Source organism: Hydractinia symbiolongicarpus, chromosome 2 (assembly GCF_029227915.1).
Source record: "Hydractinia symbiolongicarpus strain clone_291-10 chromosome 2, HSymV2.1, whole genome shotgun sequence".
NCBI classification, from domain to species: Eukaryota; Metazoa; Cnidaria; class Hydrozoa; order Anthoathecata; family Hydractiniidae; genus Hydractinia; species Hydractinia symbiolongicarpus.
Window position 1 is genome coordinate 36,116,352 of NC_079876.1, and position 14,935 is coordinate 36,131,286.

The 14,935-nt window shown below is 44.3% G+C and overlaps 6 non-coding genes across 6 annotated transcripts; 1 reads left to right on the plus strand and 5 right to left on the minus strand.

Moving 5' to 3' along the window:
• Positions 1-9,917: 9,917 nt before the first annotated feature.
• Trnag-gcc (transfer RNA glycine (anticodon GCC)) lies at positions 9,918-9,988 on the minus strand. Its single transcript has one exon. It is a non-coding gene; the product is annotated as a tRNA-Gly (tRNA).
• Positions 9,989-11,079: 1,091 nt separating this feature from the next.
• Trnag-gcc (transfer RNA glycine (anticodon GCC)) lies at positions 11,080-11,150 on the minus strand. The gene has a single exon. It is a non-coding gene; the product is annotated as a tRNA-Gly (tRNA).
• A 1,092-nt stretch (positions 11,151-12,242) lies between these two features.
• On the minus strand, positions 12,243-12,313 carry Trnag-gcc (transfer RNA glycine (anticodon GCC)). Its single transcript has one exon. It is a non-coding gene; the product is annotated as a tRNA-Gly (tRNA).
• A 1,092-nt stretch (positions 12,314-13,405) lies between these two features.
• On the minus strand, positions 13,406-13,476 carry Trnag-gcc (transfer RNA glycine (anticodon GCC)). The gene has a single exon. It is a non-coding gene; the product is annotated as a tRNA-Gly (tRNA).
• A 426-nt stretch (positions 13,477-13,902) lies between these two features.
• On the plus strand, positions 13,903-13,974 carry Trnag-ucc (transfer RNA glycine (anticodon UCC)). Its single transcript has one exon. It is a non-coding gene; the product is annotated as a tRNA-Gly (tRNA).
• A 593-nt stretch (positions 13,975-14,567) lies between these two features.
• Trnag-gcc (transfer RNA glycine (anticodon GCC)) lies at positions 14,568-14,638 on the minus strand. The gene has a single exon. It is a non-coding gene; the product is annotated as a tRNA-Gly (tRNA).
• Between the last annotated feature and the right edge of the window lie 297 nt (positions 14,639-14,935).

A 14,935-nucleotide genomic window follows, 5' to 3' on the forward strand; every position in this document is an offset into this window, starting at 1 on the left:
CATTGGTTCGTTCTAAATTCGAAGAAAATAAAATGGCCGTTCAAAAGCGAAGAGATGCAACGGTTGGAGCAGTGCAAGATTATGTCGATTTGTTTGCTTTTTCTTGGTTTCTATCTGGAAATAAGTGTCTATACAATGGTCTAAACATTTGTAATTCTTCTTATGCTTTTGATAGCCAGTAAGTGCTGCTTGAAAGTTTGATATAATAATGTCTTTGGGGAGTTTATGTCTCTGTGCTTGTGTTTGTGTGGCTAGCTAGCTGGCACTATGTTTTAGTTGTGTAGCTAGGCATCAAAAGTGATTTGCATTTGCTTTCTGTTTTTTGGGAAGTTTAGGTAGCCTTTAGTTTGTCTCTTGTGAATTAAGACTATGTGCTTTGACTGCGAGTTTGTCTATAAGCTCCCTAATAGGAAACGTTTGCTCAGCTTGTCTTTTGATGATGAATATAAAGCTAAACTTTCAGTTTGTGCTAATACTATACTCCCTGTGTATTGGTTATTATTGTTGTTTTTTACACCAATATACCACATAAGTAGCTATATATAAGAGGATTTCTGTTGTCATTTATTACGTTAAAATGCCTAAAACTGGCTTGGACAAAAAAACCTGGGACAGGAGATTGTCCTTGTTTGCAAATGGAGAATATACGTTTGGTCGGGGACAGCAACCACCACCAAGATCTCTTTGGGCAAAGAAGATTGCTGTGATAAAACAATGCCCGAGACACAAGTGTATGTTAGACGTTGATCTGTTTGGGAATTTCATCAACTGTAGTTGTGGATTTCACACCATTCAGAAGCAAGTAAGGACTTTGTGTGAATAACGTTTTAAATTTAACTTGAATAACGCATTTCCTGTGAATTTTATCTGTATATGTATACGTGTGTGTGTGTGTTATTTTCACAACACACTCATACTAATTTTTCAAAGCAAGAAGGTCAACTTGTATATAATGCATTAATATATTTTGCATGTATAAACTGATGTGTCAAGAGATTTATGTGTATGTTTAACTAAACGCGTTTGTGTATGGATTGACATTATGTATATATATATATATATATATATATATATATATATATATATATATATATATATATATATATATATATATATATATATATATATATATATATATATATATATATATATATATATATATATATATATATATATATATATATATATATATATATATATATATATATATATATATATATATATATATATATATATATATATATATATATATATATATATATATATATATATATATATATATATATATATATATATATATATATATATATATATATATATATATATATATATATATATATATATATATATATATATATATATATATATATATATATAATTAATACTTTGACATTTTTAGTACCTATTGTTTAATGTTTTGTTTTCTGCTAGTTGACTTCGACATCGTCAAGTGCTAGAGAGAATGTGTCAACATCTGTTCTCACAACATCGGCATCTGCTGTATCTTCTTCCTCTGCGGTTGTTCGGAAACGATTCAATTAAATTACGCAAAACAAATATCTCCTGAGAAGTTCAGGGTAAGTTCCTAAATTATTATTTATAATAGATTAACTTAGAATTAAAAGTTTATTATGACAACAGCATAAAGGTTCATGTTATAGGACTGTTAGCTCAATTGGAAGAGCAATCACTTATTTTCAGTGAGAGGTTGTGGGTTCGAGTCCCATGCAGGCCATAATTAACCTTGAAATCTAATTGTTGTTGTCTTGGTCTTCTGATTTTTGTTGATAGTGTTCTTAATCCTTTAAGTTTATACTTAGGATTCAACATCAAGGTATTCTTATTGTCCAACGTTTAAACCAAAGAAGTCTTCGTTAAGCACATCAATTTCTACTGTTGGCCCTTGCACAACTACAATTGGGACAACAATTTCAACTGTAACAGAGGTAGCAACTAAGTTTTAATATATATAAGGATAAATAGTTAAACACGTATATTAACACGTATTAAACCTTTTTGTTATAAGTTTGTAACATTTATAAATGAAATTACATTACCTTATGACTTAAAGAAATGTATATAGCTTGTATATAATGGTTTTAATTTTTCAACATTTAAATTTAAAAAATAAATTACCGAATGTTTTAAACATAAAGTTAGGATTTACTTCCTGTACTTAGGATTCACCATCAGTTCCTTTGAGTCAACCAACCTCTGTATTAAAGGAATGCTCAACTTCATTAAGCATGCCGACTTCTACCAAAGTTTGTGCAACACTTTCACAAGTATCTGAGGTATTAAATCTAGATTTTAAGACGTAAACGTACATGATGACTTTTTGTATTGGAATATTTCAACGTCATGTATAGTTAGTAACTAATAACTAGAATAATCCATATGCTTTAAGAAGATGTATAGCATATCATTTCAATCCATGCGCGTGCACTTTTATATGCATGTTTCATATGAGATAGCTATGATATATTTTAATCCATACATTCCTTAAATCTAATTTCTATTCCATAACCATGTAGGGTTCGTGTAAATCATTGAAAAGTAGCACAACTATCGCAGTAGCACCCAATTCTTCACATGTTCCAACTGATACTCTGTTGGTAAGTTTGTCTAGCACCATCGCTATAAAGTTAGATGAGAATTTTTTTGTTATTCCTATTCCTTTTATGAGACATTGGCAGCAATTTTAAATGTGTTTAAATGCATTTTCATTGTATGCAGCCTCCATCTGATGTTACTGGCAGACTTCCTCGATATTGGAATCAAAATATGGCTCCTGCGGATCGCCATTGGGTCGCCAAACATCTCTTCTGCGGAACTGGGACGCTCGCAACGCCCGTTAGGCTTTGGAACTATCCACCAGCCGTTAACTTTGCAATTGCATCTAAACCCAAACCAGAGTCGTATTTCCTGCGTAGGATATACCTATGGATGCCACGACGCATGTTTACATTCGATTTTAAGTGCTGCAAAGAATCCTGCAACAGAAGCTTAAAATCGAACGGCATTTATAACAAAATTCGCCTTGTTCTGGACGTTACTGAGTACTACTACTTAGCAACTGAATACCTTATATGCTCTTGTGGATTCACTGTTTTGGCGTGGGACAACCGTATCTTAAACCAGCTACCCTACGGGATACGCGTAAAATTCCCAGCTCTCTTAACATACAAATACGCCTGTGATTCCAAGGTCATATCACTGCTGAAGTCAAGAACGTTGGGTAATAGTCCAACAGCGTTACACAACACTCTTGTAGAACTCCACAGCGAGTCGTGGATACGAAAAAATGTACAATACCTGTTTGATTGCCAGAAACACCGAAAGAGGTTGGCTTTCCATCAGAATCAAATACCTTCCTACGCTGTCGCTGATTCTTTTCGCGTGCTATCACAGTCGAAGTGGTTTCTGGCTGCATTTGCTCGTGATGTCTGGTCAAGAATGGACAGTGTGAAGGCCGCCATCACGTCTGTATTTGGCGTCGTCCTAAAGATAGACTCAACGAAAAAAATCCTTAAGAAGCTATCTGGCGAAGCAAAAGGATCCGCCAGTTGGGTCACGAATGTAGGCAATGAATGCGGCGCAATTCTTCAGAGCGTCGTTACGTCTTCCGAGTCCAACGAGTCTCTGAAGAAGATGGCAGATGGAATTGTGGACCGGTACGCCAAAGCAAACGTTACGCCTCCCATCATTCTCTATACAGACCGCGACTGCTGCTGTTATAATGGACCGTCAAAATTCAACGTCCTATTTTCTGCTTGGCCCAATCTTACAGTTAAGCTGGACATTTGGCACTTTATGCGTCGAATTTCCTTTGGATGCACATCCGAATCCCACCCATTGTATGGAGTTTTTATGGCAAAATTGTCGGGTAACTAAATGTTCACTAGATGCGGCATTGCCATTGTACTTTCTTTTTTCCTTTAAAATTACCTGTACACAATTTTAATTACCAGGTTGTCTGTTCGAATGGGACCAACAAGATTACGAGAATCTATTAAAGGCCAAGGAGCAGGAGCTAAAGGCACAAGGCATACGCGAACCATCGGAGAAGGCCGTCTTAACAGCACTGGGAAGAAAAGAATTGGCTAGGCATTGTCGTCGGCGTACACGAGGTAAATGTGTCATATCATTTGTTACGGTGGATTTTATATCTCCCACAGACAGTTATGCTGCAATCTCAAGTCATTTTTCATGTTACAGGTTCAGTGGAGACAAGGCAACTGCTGGAGGACTTAATTCTGTCCTTCACTGGCGTAACCGACTCCCTCGGTGTACCCCTACTAAAACCTGACGTAGTGGACATCTGGCATGAACAAAAAAAGCATCTAATCTGCATCCAAGATCCACCAGGCAGCCAGCTGTACACCAAGGTTGGAGTAATTAGGAAAGGAGGAATGACCTTACCGATTTATAGATGTTGGAGGGGCAGCACATCGGTGGAATGCTTTCATCGGCATTTATTAAATTTCGTGCCTGGTACTAGCGCAAATGCAGTAAACTTCCAGGCATACTTGCTGGAAGGTCTTTGTCGATGGAATTCCATGCGGAAAGATGGTGTTGCGGGTGTTTCTAGAGAATCATTAAGGTCCTTCGATATAGAGCTGGTGTCGAGATTCAACGATCTTCATTTGGACGTTCATGGAAATGTGGGAAACAGCCAATGTCCGCCGAACCAATACACTGGGGAAGCCATTGGCATGGAGTACCTGTTCCAACAACTGGATATCAACTTCACCGTTGATTACGTCGAACGTAATTTGGAAGACGGGGTGGAAGAGAACGTGGAGGATGAATATGATTCTGGCGTCGAGGACCGAGACTTTTTGGAAACAGATATTTCAGATGTAGTCGACGTGGAGGATGGAGGAAATTCAGAAAGTGAGAGTGAGGTTGAGAGTGAAGACGGAAGAGGGATTTCTGGTTGGCATAAAGTTGACGTTCTTGCTCGTGCTTTGCTGGCACTAAATGGCATCAGTGTCAGTGGTACAGATGCAAAAAACATTAAAGCCCTTTACGACAATCTGGAGGCATACGATAAAAAACCGTTGGTATACAAAACCATGATAAAAAGGCAGTCGAGAGGCCGGTTTTCTTCACGCAAACGGGAAGGTCACGTAGGAATCGTGGCGATGAAGAGATGTTTCTTGTCCGGCGCCTCTCCTGCTTTATCGCCATCAAAAAATAGGATCGTGGAAGCCCTGTGCATCCACCTTTCCAACGAAATCACGGCACATCGTACAACTACAATTGATGGCAGTAGGAAATACGACTCCCGCTGGAAGAGGATCATTGGCGAGTACAACAACATCCGTGCTCGCCTTTTTAACAGTTCTTTGCTGGAGGAGACTGGTTTGACATTGTACACCATAAACGAAACCACCTTGCGATTGTGGTTTAAAAATCAAAAAAGAAGGGAAGAAATTTTAACTCTTCTTCAGGGTGTCCACCTATCCGACGGCAAAAAAACAGCTACAGAACCTCTTCCACCTCCTACTCCTCAATCCAACTCACAAGGCAACACTAACGTGGTTACTTACAAAAATCCTGAAGATCGCTCAGATATGGCCAAGCTAAAGTTTTTAAATCGAGATGGAGCCATCCCAGCACCTGACTTTGTAATTGAAGCAGATGAAGCGTCAGCTGCTACAACACCAGCACCAAAAAAAACACCTAGAAAAAGAGCATCTAAACCAAAGGTGCTGCAAAGTCCGCCGACATTACAGCCGCCATTTATGGCGCCGATGTCATGCCCTGTGCCAAGTCCAATTTGCCAACCATACACTCCACCACATTTATACAATCCGTTTTCCCAATTACCAATGCAAATTCCGCACTTACAAATGCCCAACATGCTGCCATACCACCAGCCTCTTCCACCAATCATTGGTACACAACCTACGACATCTGTGAAACAGAAGAAGCCGCGAAAAGAGTACACCTGCCGCAAATGCAATCAACCAATGAAGGAAGGCCACGGACAATATAAAGGGGAACGATACTGTTCGTATGAACCTGATGCACCTTCCTATAACATTTGGTTAGAGCAGCGGCGTAAAGCGGACACAAAAGGAACAAAATAAGTTCATGTAATTTTTTATGTAAAACGGGTAACATATGCCCTTATTAACACACCACCACGCCTTTTCTTTTTCCTTTTTCTTTCCCCCCTCTTTTCCCCCTTTTCTCCAGTCTTTTATGCCCCTTCCTTAGCTCAGTTGGGAGAGCGTCAGACTGAAGATCTGAAGGTCCCTGGTTCAATCCCGGGTCTCGGCATTTTATCACTGCCCAGCAGGGCGGTTTGAGGTGGTGAATGCAAGCAGCCGTAGCACTTTTCTTCAGCTATGTTTTTTTATTTATTTTCCTTCCTTTCTTTTTTACGGAGGGTATTTTCAGGTGTAGGTAAAACACGATGCATTGGCGGGGAATCGAACCCCGGTCTCCCGCGTGGCAGGCGAGAATTCTACCACTAAACCACCAATGCGTTACTACTCATTTCCAAAATTTCCGAGTGACAGTGTATCACGTCCCGGTGTGTTAGTAGCCTTAACGGCATTTCAGACGTGTGATATTGAGATTTTCAAAATCTCCCAACAGGCAGGCGCTGTGGCTTAGCGGTTAAAGCGCCTGTCTAGTAAACAGGAGATCCCCGGTTCAAATCCGGGCAGTGCCTTTAGCAGTAATGTTGTGCTTTCTGGTCGGCCTTGTGGCAATGGCCAGCGGTTTTTCAGGCTGCGATGGCCGAGTAGTTAAGGCGTTTGACTAGAAATCAAATGGGATCTTCCCGCGTAGGTTCGAATCCTACTCGCAGCGGACGCAAAAAGGTGTTTTTGACACGAACAGAAAGACAGAGCTAGTTCAAATTGTCAGAAAAAGCATGACATCTAAATTACTTAGTGGTGCGAATGTGTCCCGCATGGTCTAGTGGTTAGGATTTCTGGTTTTCACCCAGGCGGCCCGGGTTCGATTCCCGATGCGGGAAGTGTACATTTTTTAAGTTAAGTTGCTCTCTCACGCGTTGATGTTATATACCCTGTGCGTGGATTCCGTCCTTGGCTGGGGATATAGCTCAGTGGTAGAGCATTCGACTGCAGATCGAGAGGTCCCTGGTTCAAACCCGGGTGTCCCCTACTAGTTGGCTTTTTGTCCTCTTCGGCACCTGAGTGGTGAGCTGGTGAATTATTCTGGTTACCCAGCAATTTCTCCTGCGATGGCCGAGTGGTTAAGGCGTTAGACTTGAAATCTAATGGGATCTTCCCGCGTAGGTTCGAACCCTACTCGCAGCGAATCTACAAACATTCTTTTTGATCTGGTCAAGTGTCTATCACAACGTACAGACCTTTGCCATGTGATAGAATTGATCATGGCCGAGATAGCTCAGTTGGGAGAGCGTCAGACTGAAGATCTGAAGGTCCCTGGTTCAATCCCGGGTCTCGGCATTTTATCACTGCCCAGCAGGGCGGTTTGAGGTGGTGAATGCAAGCAGCCGTAGCACTTTTCTTCAGCTATGTTTTTTTATTTATTTTCCTTCCTTTCTTTTTTACGGAGGGTATTTTCAGGTGTAGGTAAAACACGATGCATTGGCGGGGAATCGAACCCCGGTCTCCCGCGTGGCAGGCGAGAATTCTACCACTAAACCACCAATGCGTTACTACTCATTTCCAAAATTTCCGAGTGACAGTGTATCACGTCCCGGTGTGTTAGTAGCCTTAACGGCATTTCAGACGTGTGATATTGAGATTTTCAAAATCTCCCAACAGGCAGGCGCTGTGGCTTAGCGGTTAAAGCGCCTGTCTAGTAAACAGGAGATCCCCGGTTCAAATCCGGGCAGTGCCTTTAGCAGTAATGTTGTGCTTTCTGGTCGGCCTTGTGGCAATGGCCAGCGGTTTGTCAGGCTGCGATGGCCGAGTAGTTAAGGCGTTTGACTAGAAATCAAATGGGATCTTCCCGCGTAGGTTCGAATCCTACTCGCAGCGGACGCAAAAAGGTGTTTTTGACACGAACAGAAAGACAGAGCTAGTTCAAATTGTCAGAAAAAGCATGACATCTAAATTACTTAGTGGTGCGAATGTGTCCCGCATGGTCTAGTGGTTAGGATTTCTGGTTTTCACCCAGGCGGCCCGGGTTCGATTCCCGATGCGGGAAGTGTACATTTTTTAAGTTAAGTTGCTCTCTCACGCGTTGATGTTATATACCCTGTGCGTGGATTCCGTCCTTGGCTGGGGATATAGCTCAGTGGTAGAGCATTCGACTGCAGATCGAGAGGTCCCTGGTTCAAACCCGGGTGTCCCCTACTAGTTGGCTTTTTGTCCTCTTCGGCACCTGAGTGGTGAGCTGGTGAATTATTCTGGTTACCCAGCAATTTCTCCTGCGATGGCCGAGTGGTTAAGGCGTTAGACTTGAAATCTAATGGGATCTTCCCGCGTAGGTTCGAACCCTACTCGCAGCGAATCTACAAACATTCTTTTTGATCTGGTCAAGTGTCTATCACAACGTACAGACCTTTGCCATGTGATAGAATTGATCATGGCCGAGATAGCTCAGTTGGGAGAGCGTCAGACTGAAGATCTGAAGGTCCCTGGTTCAATCCCGGGTCTCGGCATTTTATCACTGCCCAGCAGGGCGGTTTGAGGTGGTGAATGCAAGCAGCCGTAGCACTTTTCTTCAGCTATGTTTTTTTATTTATTTTCCTTCCTTTCTTTTTTACGGAGGGTATTTTCAGGTGTAGGTAAAACACGATGCATTGGCGGGGAATCGAACCCCGGTCTCCCGCGTGGCAGGCGAGAATTCTACCACTAAACCACCAATGCGTTACTACTCATTTCCAAAATTTCCGAGTGACAGTGTATCACGTCCCGGTGTGTTAGTAGCCTTAACGGCATTTCAGACGTGTGATATTGAGATTTTCAAAATCTCCCAACAGGCAGGCGCTGTGGCTTAGCGGTTAAAGCGCCTGTCTAGTAAACAGGAGATCCCCGGTTCAAATCCGGGCAGTGCCTTTAGCAGTAATGTTGTGCTTTCTGGTCGGCCTTGTGGCAATGGCCAGCGGTTTGTCAGGCTGCGATGGCCGAGTGGTTAAGGCGTTTGACTAGAAATCAAATGGGATCTTCCCGCGTAGGTTCGAATCCTACTCGCAGCGGACGCAAAAAGGTGTTTTTGACACGAACAGAAAGACAGAGCTAGTTCAAATTGTCAGAAAAAGCATGACATCTAAATTACTTAGTGGTGCGAATGTGTCCCGCATGGTCTAGTGGTTAGGATTTCTGGTTTTCACCCAGGCGGCCCGGGTTCGATTCCCGGTGCGGGAAGTGTACATTTTTTAAGTTAAGTTGCTCTCTCACGCGTTGATGTTATATACCCTGTGCGTGGATTCCGTCCTTGGCTGGGGATATAGCTCAGTGGTAGAGCATTCGACTGCAGATCGAGAGGTCCCTGGTTCAAACCCGGGTGTCCCCTACTAGTTGGCTTTTTGTCCTCTTCGGCACCTGAGTGGTGAGCTGGTGAATTATTCTGGTTACCCAGCAATTTCTGCTGCGATGGCCGAGTGGTTAAGGCGTTAGACTTGAAATCTAATGGGATCTTCCCGCGTAGGTTCGAACCCTACTCGCAGCGAATCTACAAACATTCTTTTTGATCTGGTCAAGTGTCTATCACAACGTACAGACCTTTGCCATGTGATAGAATTGATCATGGCCGAGATAGCTCAGTTGGGAGAGCGTCAGACTGAAGATCTGAAGGTCCCTGGTTCAATCCCGGGTCTCGGCATTTTATCACTGCCCAGCAGGGCGGTTTGAGGTGGTGAATGCAAGCAGCCGTAGCACTTTTCTTCAGCTATGTTTTTTTATTTATTTTCCTTCCTTTCTTTTTTACGGAGGGTATTTTCAGGTGTAGGTAAAACACGATGCATTGGCGGGGAATCGAACCCCGGTCTCCCGCGTGGCAGGCGAGAATTCTACCACTGAACCACCAATGCGTTACTACTCATTTCCAAAATTTCCGAGTGACAGTGTATCACGTCCGGTGTGTTAGTAGCCTTAACGGCATTTCAGACGTGTGATATTGAGATTTTCAAAATCTCCCAACAGGCAGGCGCTGTGGCTTAGCGGTTAAAGCGCCTGTCTAGTAAACAGGAGATCCCCGGTTCAAATCCGGGCAGTGCCTTTAGCAGTAATGTTGTGCTTTCTGGTCGGCCTTGTGGCAATGGCCAGCGGTTTGTCAGGCTGCGATGGCCGAGTGGTTAAGGCGTTTGACTAGAAATCAAATGGGATCTTCCCGCGTAGGTTCGAATCCTACTCGCAGCGGACGCAAAAAGGTGTTTTTGACACGAACAGAAAGACAGAGCTAGTTCAAATTGTCAGAAAAAGCATGACATCTAAATTACTTAGTGGTCCGAATGTGTCCCGCATGGTCTAGTGGTTAGGATTTCTGGTTTTCACCCAGGCGGCCCGGGGTCGATTCCCGGTGCGAGAAGTATACATTTTTTAAGTTAAGTTGCTCTCTCACGCGTTGATGTTATATACCCTGTGCGTGGATTCCGTCCTTGGCTGGGGATATAGCTCAGTGGTAGAGCATTCGACTGCAGATCGAGAGGTCCCTGGTTCAAACCCGGGTGTCCCCTACTAGTTGGCTTTTTGTCCTCTTCGGCACCTGAGTGGTGAGCTGGTGAATTATTCTGGTTACCCAGCAATTTCTGCTGCGATGGCCGAGTGGTTAAGGCGTTAGACTTGAAATCTAATGGGATCTTCCCGCGTAGGTTCGAACCCTACTCGCAGCGAATCTACAAACATTCTTTTTGATCTGGTCAAGTGTCTATCACAACGTACAGACCTTTGCCATGTGATAGAATTGATCATGGCCGAGATAGCTCAGTTGGGAGAGCGTCAGACTGAAGATCTGAAGGTCCCTGGTTCAATCCCGGGTCTCGGCATTTTATCACTGCCCAGCAGGGCGGTTTGAGGTGGTGAATGCAAGCATCCGTAGCACTTTTCTTCAGCTATGTTTTTTTATTTATTTTCCTTCCTTTCTTTTTTACGGAGGGTATTTTCAGGTGTAGGTAAAACACGATGCATTGGCGGGGAATCGAACCCCGGTCTCCCGCGTGGCAGGCGAGAATTCTACCACTGAACCACCAATGCGTTACTACTCATTTCCAAAATTTCCGAGTGACAGTGTATCACGTCCCGGTGTGTTAGTAGCCTTAACGGCATTTCAGACGTGTGATATTGAGATTTTCAAAATCTCCCAACAGGCAGGCGCTGTGGCTTAGCGGTTAAAGCGCCTGTCTAGTAAACAGGAGATCCCCGGTTCAAATCCGGGCAGTGCCTTTAGCAGTAATGTTGTGCTTTCTGGTCGGCCTTGTGGCAATAGCCAGCGGTTTGTCAGGCTGCGATGGCCGAGTGGTTAAGGCGTTTGACTAGAAATCAAATGGGATCTTCCCGCGTAGGTTCGAATCCTACTCGCAGCGGACGCAAAAAGGTGTTTTTGACACGAACAGAAAGACAGAGCTAGTTCAAATTGTCAGAAAAAGCATGACATCTAAATTACTTAGTGGTGCGAATGTGTCCCGCATGGTCTAGTGGTTAGGATTTCTGGTTTTCACCCAGGCGGCCCGGGTTCGATTCCCGGTGCGGGAAGTGTACATTTTTTAAGTTAAGTTGCTCTCTCACGCGTTGATGTTATATACCCTGTGCGTGGATTCCGTCCTTGGCTGGGGATATAGCTCAGTGGTAGAGCATTCGACTGCAGATCGAGAGGTCCCTGGTTCAAACCCGGGTGTCCCCTACTAGTTGGCTTTTTGTCCTCTTCGGCACCTGAGTGGTGAGCTGGTGAATTATTCTGGTTACCCAGCAATTTCTGCTGCGATGGCCGAGTGGTTAAGGCGTTAGACTTGAAATCTAATGGGATCTTCCCGCGTAGGTTCGAACCCTACTCGCAGCGAATCTACAAACATTCGTTTTGATCTGGTCAAGTGTCTATCACAACGTACAGACCTTTGCCATGTGATAGAATTGATCATGGCCGAGATAGCTCAGTTGGGAGAGCGTCAGACTGAAGATCTGAAGGTCCCTGGTTCAATCCCGGGTCTCGGCATTTTATCACTGCCCAGCAGGGCGGTTTGAGGTGGTGAATGCAAGCAGCCGTAGCACTTTTCTTCAGCTATGTTTTTTTATTTATTTTCCTTCCTTTCTTTTTTACGGAGGGTATTTTCAGGTGTAGGTAAAACACGATGCATTGGCGGGGAATCGAACCCCGGTCTCCCGCGTGGCAGGCGAGAATTCTACCACTGAACCACCAATGCGTTACTACTCATTTCCAAAATTTCCGAGTGACAGTGTATCACGTCCCGGTGTGTTAGTAGCCTTAACGGCATTTCAGACGTGTGATATTGAGATTTTCAAAATCTCCCAACAGGCAGGCGCTGTGGCTTAGCGGTTAAAGCGCCTGTCTAGTAAACAGGAGATCCCCGGTTCAAATCCGGGCAGTGCCTTTAGCAGTAATGTTGTGCTTTCTGGTCGGCCTTGTGGCAATGGCCAGCGGTTTGTCAGGCTGCGATGGCCGAGTGGTTAAGGCGTTTGACTAGAAATCAAATGGGATCTTCCCGCGTAGGTTCGAATCCTACTCGCAGCGGACGCAAAAAGGTGTTTTTGACACGAACAGAAAGACAGAGCTAGTTCAAATTGTCAGAAAAAGCATGACATCTAAATTACTTAGTGGTGCGAATGTGTCCCGCATGGTCTAGTGGTTAGGATTTCTGGTTTTCACCCAGGCGGCCCGGGTTCGATTCCCGGTGCGGGAAGTGTACATTTTTTAAGTTAAGTTGCTCTCTCACGCGTTGATGTTATATATCCTGTGCGTGGATTCCGTCCTTGGCTGGGGATATAGCTCAGTGGTAGAGCATTCGACTGCAGATCGAGAGGTCCCTGGTTCAAACCCGGGTGTCCCCTACAAGTTGGCTTTTTGTCCTCTTCGGCACCTGAGTGGTGAGCTGGTGAATTATTCTGGTTACCCAGCAATTTCTGCTGCGATGGCCGAGTGGTTAAGGCGTTAGACTTGAAATCTAATGGGATCTTCCCGCGTAGGTTCGAACCCTACTCGCAGCGAATCTACAAACATTCTTTTTGATCTGGTCAAGTGTCTATCACAACGTACAGACCTTTGCCATGTGATAGAATTGATCATGGCCGAGATAGCTCAGTTGGGAGAGCGTCAGACTGAAGATCTGAAGGTCCCTGGTTCAATCCCGGGTCTCGGCATTTTATCACTGCCCAGCAGGGCGGTTTGAGGTGGTGAATGCAAGCAGCCGTAGCACTTTTCTTCAGCTATGTTTTTTTATTTATTTTCCTTCCTTTCTTTTTTACGGAGAGTATTTTCAGGTGTAGGTAAAACACGATGCATTGGCGGGGAATCGAACCCCGGTCTCCCGCGTGGCAGGCGAGAATTCTACCACTGAACCACCAATGCGTTACTACTCATTTCCAAAATTTCCGAGTGACAGTGTATCACGTCCCGGTGTGTTAGTAGCCTTAACGGCATTTCAGACGTGTGATATTGAGATTTTCAAAATCTCCCAACAGGCAGGCGCTGTGGCTTAGCGGTTAAAGCGCCTGTCTAGTAAACAGGAGATCCCCGGTTCAAATCCGGGCAGTGCCTTTAGCAGTAATGTTGTGCTTTCTGGTCGGCCTTGTGGCAATGGCCAGCGGTTTGTCAGGCTGCGATGGCCGAGTGGTTAAGGCGTTTGACTAGAAATCAAATGGGATCTTCCCGCGTAGGTTCGAATCCTACTCGCAGCGGACGCAAAAAAGTGTTTTTGACACGAACAGAAAGACAGAGCTAGTTCAAATTGTCAGAAAAAGCATGACATCTAAATTACTTAGTGGTGCGAATGTGTCCCGCATGGTCTAGTGGTTAGGATTTCTGGTTTCCACCCAGGCGGCCCGGTTTCGATTCCCGGTGCGGGAAGTGTACATTTTTTAAGTTAAGTTGCTCTCTCACGCGTTGATGTTATATACCCTGTGCGTGGATTCTGTCCTTGGCTGGGGATATAGCTCAGTGGTAGAGCATTCGACTGCAGATCGAGAGGTCCCTGGTTCAAACCCGGGTGTCCCCTACTAGTTGGCTTTTTGTCCTCTTCGGCACCTGAGTGGTGAGCTGGTGAATTATTCTGGTTACCCAGCAATTTCTGCTGCGATGGCCGAGTGGTTAAGGCGTTAGACGTGAAATCTAATGGGATCTTCCCGCGTAGGTTCGAACCCTACTCGCAGCGAATCTACAAACATTCTTTTTGATCTGGTCAAGTGTCTATCACAACGTACAGACCTTTGCCATGTGATAGAATTGATCATGGCCGAGATAGCTCAATTGGGAGAGCGTCAGACTGAAGATCTGAAGGTCCCTGGTTCAATCCCGGGTCTCGGCATTTTATCACTGCCCAGCAGGGCGGTTTGAGGTGGTGAATGCAAGCAGCCGTAGCACTTTTCTTCAGCTATGTTTTTTATTTATTTTCCTTCCTTTCTTTTTTACGGAGGGTATTTTCAGGTGTAGGTAAAACACAATGCATTGGCGGGGAATCGAACCCCGGTCTCCCGCGTGGCAGGCGAGAATTCTACCACTGAACCACCAATGCGTTACTACTCATTTCCCAAATTTCCGAGTGACAGTGTATCACGTCCCGGTGTGTTAGTAGCCTTAACGGCATTTCAGACGTGTGATATTGAGATTTTCAAAATCTCCCAACAGGCAGGCGCTGTGGCTTAGCGGTTAAAGCGCCTGTCTAGTAAACAGGAGATCCCCGGTTCAAATCCGGGCAGTGCCTTTAGCAGTAATGTTGTGCTTTCTGGTCGGCCTTGTGGCAATGGCCAGCGGTTTGTCAGGCTGCGATGGCCGAGTGGTTAAGGCGTTTGACTAGAAATCAAATGGGATC